This window comes from Sus scrofa, chromosome X (assembly GCF_054392235.1).
Source record: "Sus scrofa isolate SSC_HxYL_T2T_F1_AM1 chromosome X, Sscrofa_HxYL_maternal_Yorkshire_Landrace_v2.0, whole genome shotgun sequence".
Taxonomy (NCBI): Eukaryota; Metazoa; Chordata; class Mammalia; order Artiodactyla; family Suidae; genus Sus; species Sus scrofa.
The window spans coordinates 75,574,172-75,583,301 of record NC_139401.1 but is presented as its reverse complement, the minus strand read 5'-3'; the positions used below and the strand labels follow the sequence as shown (position 1 = coordinate 75,583,301).

At 33.3% G+C, this 9,130-nt stretch overlaps 1 pseudogene; it reads left to right on the top strand.

The window, feature by feature from the left end:
• Positions 1–6,511: 6,511 nt before the first annotated feature.
• Positions 6,512–7,281, top strand: LOC100155259 (olfactory receptor 8J2-like; annotated as a pseudogene).
• Positions 7,282–9,130: the final 1,849 nt, after the last annotated feature.

Below are 9,130 nucleotides of genomic sequence, written 5' to 3'. Positions count from 1 at the left end.
ACCAGATGGCTTAACTGGCAAATTCTTCTGAACATTCCCAGAAGAGATTAACACCTATACTTCTGTAAATTTTCCCAAAAATTGCAGAGGAATGAATATTCCCAAGTTCGTTCTATGAGGCCACCATCACCTTGATATAAAAACTAAACAAATATATCACAAAAAGGATAATTAGAGGACTATATCACTGATCATCTTAGATGCAGAAGATTCTCAGCACAAAAAAAGCAAGTAAAATTCAACAATACATTAAATTGATCATACACCATGATCAATTGGGATTTATCACAGGGATTCAAGGAGTCTTCAATATCCACAAATCAAACATTATGATACCCCACATTAACAAATTGAAGAATAAAAACCATATGGTGATCTCAATAGATGTAGAAAAAACTTTTGGAAAACGTTCAATACTCATTTAAGTTTCTTTGTAAATTTTATTTTTATATATCCAACTTATATATGTTTGTATGTGGGATAAGGAATGCTAATTTCTGTTTTTCATATTGTTATCTTAATTGTTCCTTTACAAATAGTCACATAGATCAGGTTATACCCATATTTCTCTAGACCTTATACTGTCATATTTTTAAAATAATTATAGCTATATTATTTTTTAAAAATTCAATAAAGTTCCATGGTGTCTTAGTGGGTTAAAGATTTGACGTTTTCACTACTGGGCCTCCAGTCACCCCTGTGGTATGGGTTCAATGCATGGCCCAGGAAATTCCACAGCCTGAGGGCACTGCCCCCACCCCCCATTTTTTTTAAGATAAAGAGAATAAATAAAAAGTCTACTTTTGACTTTTACTTCCAGAGTCTTGCCTACTTTCAAAATTTTGTTCAATATGTTTCACAATCAAATTGACAAATTTTATGAAAAGCTTGATTGGATCTGAGTCATATCTTGTGGAATTGGTATATTAAATAGACTATGAAATATGGTGAAACATTTAAAATCCATTAAATTATATCATCAATAATGTATTCCACTTAAAGTTTACTATTTTATCCCCAAATATTATAGCCTATGTTTATTAGATTTATTCCTAGAAACTTTATACATATATATGTATTGATTTTTTTTAAATGGAGTTTATAAGAATACATTTTCACTTTGGAATAAATTTAGATTTACCAAATACATGCAAATATAGTATGGAAAATTCCCATATACTCTTGCCTAATTTGTTTCCCTCAATTTTATCATATTATGTTACTGCGGTATACTTATCACTCATTTTTCAAGGAGTCCCAATCCTTTGTCATCAGAGATTGGCATTGGTGAAATAAAAATTTGCATCCTAAGGCAAGTCAAGGAATATTAAAGTAACCTTTTTCTCTGTCCTTTGGCCTTTTCTCTTGTCTCTGGTCTATATTATGTATCTGCATTATGCATCAATAATATATATATTATTTTCATATTGAATTTATATGCATTAGTTTTAATTAATTTAATATAATTTTATATAAAAAACCTTATACAATTGAATTTTTATTAAATTTATATATATTAAAGTTTAATATTTAGGGTGTACCATTCTAAAGGCTTTGACGAATGCATGAAGTCATGTATCCACCACCCTAATACCTTATGGTTGGGTTCTATCACTGTAAAACATTCTCTGTTCAAGTCATCTGTCCCTCCTCAACACAATCCAGCCATTCACTGATGTTCTATTTGTCCATATAGATTTACTCTTTCTAGAGTGTCTTAAGAATGAAATGATACATTTCATACCATTTTGGGTCAAGATTTTTCCACTTAGCAAAATGCATTTGAGATTCATCCATGTTGCTGTGTGAAACTTTTTCTTTTATCACTGAATAGTATTCTATTGTATATAGTCAATATTAACCTGTCTATAGATACACTGATTGTTTTCAGTTTTTAGGCATTGTAAACAAAACTGCTATAAATCTCAGTGTACAGGTTTCTGAGTGAACACAAATTTTCCTTTTTATAGGATATCTAACATTGCATCCAGGGAGTTCCCGTCATGGCGCAGTGGTTAACGAATCCGACTAGGAACCATGAGGTTGCGGGTTCGGTCCCTGCCCTTGCTCGGTGGGTTAACGATCCGGCGTTGCCGTGAGCTGTGGTGTAGGTTGCAGACGCGGCTCAGATCCTGCGTTGCTGTGGCTCTGGCATAGGCCAGTGGCTACAGCTTCGATTCGACCCCTAGCCTGGGAACCTCCATATGCCGTGGGAGTGGCCCAAAGAAATGGCAAAAAGACAAAAACAAAAAAACAAACAAAAAAAAAAACATTGCATCCACTGGGTTGTTTGGTATGTCAAACTTTATTTAAAAAAGAAAACTGCCAATCTTCAATAGTGGCCAGATTATTTTTATTTTGCATTTTGATCAGGAGTGAATGAGAGGTCCCAGTGCCTCATGTCCTTGCCAGAAATTGGTATGGTCAGGTTTTTTGTTTTGGGTGGTTATTGGTTTTTTCCTTTCTTTATGGCCACACCTGAGGCATATGTAAGTTTCTGGGGCTAGGGTTTTAATCAGAGCTGCAGCTGCCAGCCTACATGACAGTCACAGCAATGCTTGGTCTGAGCAGCATCTGTGATCTACACTACACAACAGCTTGCAAGAATTTTTTATTTAATTTTAACTCTTTTAGATATGTAGTGATATTTGATTGTGTTTTAATATGTATTTCTGTAATGATAAATAATGTTGTAAATCATTACATATGGTTATTTGTCAACCACATATATTCTGTGGAAAAATATTTGTTTAAATCTTGCTAATTTAAAAAATTATCTTGTTTTTTTTGCCCTTTTTTTCATTTTTAAAGGTTTATTGATGTATAGTTGATTTACATTGTTGTGATAATTTCTGCTGTACAAAAAAGTGATTCAATTTTACATATACAAACATCAATTCTTTTTTTATTTTATTCTTTATTTTTTTGTCTTTTTAGGGCTGCACTTGCAGCATATGGAGGTTTTCCAAGCTGGGGATACCGATTAGAGGTACAGATGCCAGCCCACACCACAGCCACAGCAACACAGGATCTGAGCTGTGTCTACGACCTACACCACAGTTCATGACAATGATGGATCCTTAACCCAATGAGCAAGGCCAGAGATTGAACCCACAACCTCATGGTACCTAGTCAGATTTGTTTCTACTGCACCATCATGGGAACTCCCAAACATCCATTCTTTTTCAGATGATTGTCCCATATAGATTATCACAGAATATTGATAATATTGTGCTATACAGCAGGTCCCCATTGCCCAGTCAATCCATATACCACAGTGTGCATAGGCCAATTCCAAATGTCTAGTCCATCCCTCCTCCACAACCTGTCCCCTTTGGTAGCCATGGGTTTGTTTTCAGAATCTGTGAGTCTGTTTACATTCTGCAAATAAGTACATTTGCATTTTTTTATATTCCACATATGTTATATTAGGGATCTTTCTCTTACACTGTCTAATTTCACATCATATGATAATATCTAGTTTCATCTAAATTGCAGCAAATTGCATTATTTCATTTAATTTTATGGCTAAAAATTATTTCATTGTATATAAGTACCACATCTTCTTTATCTATTCCTCTGTCTATGAACATTTATGTTGCTTCCATGTCCTGGCTATTGTGAACAGTGCTGAAATGAACATTGGGGTACATGTATCTTTTCAAATTATGTTTTTCTACCAATAGATACCCAGGAGAAGGATTGTTGGATCATACAGTAGTTTTATTTTTAGTTTTCCAAAGAAACTTCCATAGATTTTCCATAATGGTTGTACCAAATTACATTCCCACAAAGAGTGACGGTGGTTTCCCTTTTCTCCACACCCTTTCCAGAATTAATTATGTAGACTTTTTTTATGATGGCTGTTCTGGCTGGTGTAACTCATAGTATTTTACAATGAAGAAAAGAAAGTTTCTTCAATAATGGTGCGAAAACTGGACAGCTATATGTTAAAAAATGAAATTAGAACACTCTAACACCATACACAAAAATAAACTCAAATGGATTAAAGACCTAAATTTAAGACCAGATTCTATAAAACCCTTAGAGAAAAACCAAGGAAGAACCCTCTCTGATATAAAATGCAGGAAGATCTTTTTAGATCCACCTCAGAGTAATTAAAATAAAAACAAAAATAAACAAATGTGACCTACTTAAAAAGTTTTTTCACAGCAAAGGAATCTATAAACACAACAAAAAATCAACCCACAGAATAGGAAAAAATATTTCCAAATGACCCTACAGACAAGGGATTAATCTCCAAAATATACAAACAACTCATGCAGCTCAATATCAAAAAACAAACAACCCAATTAAATATGCAGAATATCTAGATATTTCTCCAAAGAAGACATAAACACAACTAACAATCAAATGAAAATTGTTCAATATCTTAATAATTAGAGAAATGCAAATCAAAATTACTATGAGTTAGTTGCCTTCTTGTTGGTTTTTAAGTGTTCTTAATGTTCAGGATAAAAATGCTTTATCAGATATATGATTTACAGTTATATCCTTTCAGGCTATGGCTTGTTCTTTCATTAATTTCATGATATTTTCAAGCAAAATTTGTTTCTAATTTTGACTAAGTCCAATTTGTCAAATTTCTTTCATGGATCATGCTTTTGGTGTTATATGTAAAATCTTATCATTAAACTAAATACTGTAGATATCCCTCTATATTTTATTTTTAAAGTTTCACAGTTTAAAGTTTTATATTTTGTGAGGTATTAGATGCATGTTGAAATTCTTAAGATTATTCTTTTGCCACTGAATTTCCTTTGCATTTTTTATAAAAAAATGTTAACTACATTTGTGTTGGCTTAACCACTACATTCTGATTCATTACTTCATGATTCATTACTTCATCCTTTCACCAACACCATGTCTTCTTGATAGCTTTATATCTTGCTAGATGTAAATCTAAGTACTTCAGGGGTGTGTTGCTATTATAATTTTTTTTAGAGTATCAGATTCCAATTATCAATTGGCAACATATAAATAAATGAATTCTGATTATATTGACCTTGTGTACTGTAAACTTGCCAAAATCCCTTAGTAACTCCAAGTTTCTCCCCCTTGAATATTCTCCGAGATTTTCTAAATAGAAAATCATGTAGTCTGCTAATAAGTAAATTTTTTTGAATTTTGAACAAAGTTTTAATTCTTGGGAAAACTCCCATATGTTTATGACATATTCCCCATTTTATACAATGCTAATTTCTATTTGCTAATATTTGTCAAGAAATTTTAATATCAATGTTCATGAGAGGTGTTGTCTATAGTTTTCTTTTCTTGTTATGTCTTCATTTAGATTTAGTGTTAGGGCAGTATAGGTCTTAAACAAAAATAAATTTGAATGTGTCTTTTTTTATTCTAGTTTATGGATGAGTCTATTTAAGAGTTAATGATATTTAGTCCTCAAGTGTTTCATGGAATTCACCATTAAGCCATATGAGCCTGGAGGATTTTTTTTTTAATTTTAAACTACAAATTCAAATTCTTTTTATAGGTGTATGATCATTAATGTCTTCTTCAAATAGGAACATTATGGTAGATTTTTCATTGAAATGACTGATAATTTTATCTATATTTTAAAATTTATGGACATAGAGTTCTTTGTGTTACTCTCAAGTTTCCATGAAATATCTGTGTTATGTTTTCTCTTTTATTCTGTTATAGGTAAGTTGTGTAGTCTTCCTTTTTTTTTTTTTTCTTTTTTGCTTAACCTGGCTAGAGATTGATCAATTTAATACTTTTTTTGGTTTCATTAATTCTATTGGTTTTCTGATTTCACTTTTACTTCCACTTTAATTTTTACTATTTTCTCACTTCTACTTATATTAGGTTTAAATTGCTCTTGATTTCTAGTTTTTAGCTAAATGTGGAATGTGTTTTTAAATTTAGATCTTTTGTTATAAATGTGTTAATTTTTCACATGACTTTGATATAGTGTATTTTTGTTTTCTTTTAGTAAAAATGTATTTTTAAAAATTGTCCTTAGACTTTATTTTTAACCCACAGCTTATTTGGAAATGTGGTGTTTAATTTTTTAAATATTTGTATATTTTCAAATAAAAGTATGTTACTTAGTTTAAATATATTTGTAGTCTGAAAAAGCAAGTTTTATGATTTCATTTTTTTATTTTTAAAGGTTGTTTTGTAGATTAAAGTATGGTGTGTATTTTGGTATTTCATATACAGTTTATAGAAACATACATTCTACTCTTTCTGAATGGATTATTCTATAAATTAGAAAAGTTGGTTGATTCAGTTATTCATTTCACCTGTAAACTGATATTTTACCTACTGGTCTTATCAATCATTTGCAGAATTTTATTATTTTCTTAAAGATTTGAAACTCTTAATTGTTTGTGAACATAAGTAAACTGATTTTAAAAGAAACCCTTAAGAATCTGGTATCTAATAGGAAACAACAAAAACAAAAACATTTTACCATCTATTAATTTCTTTCCATTTCCTCCATTGAAAGATAAAATCAGCAAAATAAATGGCTCCAGAAAATCTCACTCGAGGGACTGAATTCATTCTAATGGGGGTCTCAGACCACCCAGAGCTCCATATCCCTCTTTTTGGCATTTTCCTGGTGATCTATGCTCTGACCCTGAGAGAAAACTTGGGCACCATCACCCCCACCAGTGCTGATTCTCAACTTCAAAGTCCCATGCACTTTTTCCTCAAGCATTTAGTTATCATCAACCTTGGCAATTCTACTGTCATTGCCCCTAAAATGCTGGTTAACACCTTGGTTACAAAGAAAACCATATCTTACTATGGGCGTGCAACCCAGCTGGGTGGATTCTTAGTGTTTATCATGGCTGAGATTTTCATGCTGACTGCCATGGCTTATGACCACTACATGGAATTTGCAACCCCCTGCTGTACTTGGTGGTGGTTTCCCCACAGGTTTGCCTTCTCCTGGTTTCTCTATCACCTCTACAGTCTGGCCACCACCCTGACAGTCTCTTCCTGTGTGTTCTCTGTGTGGTATTGCTCATCCAATGTGATCAACCATTTTTACTCTGATAATTCCCTTTGTTAGTCTTGTCCTGTTCTGATACCTACACTCCAGAAACCAAAGTGTTTACCTTTTTGGGGACCAACTTGTTTTTATCTATAATTATCATTCTAACATTCTATTTCAACATCACCCTTGCCATTTTGAGGATACATTCATCAGAGGGGTGGCAAAAAGCCTTTCCAGCTGGGCTGAATTTTAAAGTCCCCATATGTAATTGTGAATTTCTCTTTCTTTTTTAACATATATATATATATATTTGTCTAAAGGTTTATACACATTTAGATATAAATATTCTTAGAGAATCGGTCCTGTTATTACTATAAAATATGTTTTCTTTATTGCCATATTATTTATTGTTATGAAGCCTGCTTTATCTGAAATTATCTATTTCAGATTTCTTTTAATTAATGGTGCATTATCTTAACATACTTTGAGTTTTTACACATCTTCATATTTTAAGATAATATTTTAAGGCTTTATTTTTAAAAGTAGTTTTAAATTTTGTAACAAAACGGAGAGAAATGTATTCCCACATACTCCCTTTCCTCAGATATGCATAGACTCCATTATTATCAATATCACTGACCAGAAAGATACATTTTTTAATGAAAAGTGAACCTACATTGGCACATCAAAATCATCTAAAGCCTGTAGTTTACTTTAGTATTCACTCTTAGTTTCATATATTCTATGGATTTGGAGAAGGGTAAAGTGACAATTTTCAGAATTGTAATATCATACATAGTATTTTTGCTGCCCTAATGATGCTCTGTGTTGTGCCTATTAATCCCCTCCCAATCTCTCATAACCATTAAACATTTAACTGTCCGCATAGTTTTGCCTTTTTCATATAGCTGTAATCATACAGTATATAATATTTTCAGATTGGTTTATTTTGCTTAATAATATGGATTTAAGTTTCCTCCATGTCTAGATGTCAATTATATTCAATTGATTGATGGTGCTATTGAGTTCAACTTCTTACTGATTTTACGTCTGCTGGATCTGTCCATTTCTGAGAGAGAAGTGTTGAAGTCTCCAACTATTGTAGTGGATTCATTAATCTGTCATTGCAGTTCTATCAAATTTGCCTCATGCAGTTTGATGCTCTATTGTTAGGCAAATACACTTTAAGAATTGTTATTTTTCAGAAAATGGATCTCTTTATTATTGCATAATGTCCTTCTTTATCCCTGATAACTATCCTTATGTTGAAGTCTGTTATGTCTGAAATTAACATAGCCATTCCTTGCCGAGACCAGCTCAGCAGGATGGGGCTGAAGAATGGGTGCTGTGGAACTTAAAGTAAAAGCCAACACAAAACAAAATGCCAACACAAAACAAAACACAGAGATAGTAAATGTGGGAACCTAGGGGACTCAAGGTCTCTAGGACCAAGAGCCCTGCCTCAAGAAACCACACTGCTTTTATTTCACTCTTTTGATGAGGTCACATGAGGAGGTACTATGGGTGGATAATCAAGCAAGAAGATTGGAAAAACATGTCTCACAACATCTCCCCCTCTTTGCTTTTACAGGAGGACAAAAACAGATCCTGCAACTTCCTTTCTTCACTACTTCCCAAATCGCTTGCTTCCCACATCTATAGACAGAACACGAGTCCAAGTTAAGTCTCACGTAGAACTCCTCGGGCTTCTGCCGTGCATAGACTGACCAGCTTCCAGGGGTGGCCAGAGCAGGGCTTAGTGTTCTCTGATGATGGCGAAGGGAGTCTCTGGAACTTGACCATGAGGGGATTCTTGAGGTGCTGCACAGCCTCCCAGGTGTCCATATCAGCCATGGATGCAGACTTCTTGACTATGATGTGGTAGCAGAGGATGGTTCCACTGGGTAATAACTGTAACCTTTATAGAAGTTGGGGTTCTATGTGACCCTTAATTTACAAATGTTAACCAATAGCCACATCAAAGAATGTATCAAAGCCCATATTCTCAATCCCCATCTCTGAGTTGGAGAGTCTAACTCTGTGAAAAGGGGCGATGACTGCTCTTCTTCCTGCTGAAAAGGGGCATTTTTAGGGAAAGCAGTTAGGTCTCCACTCATGAGATGGTCAAGTGAGCCTTGATAC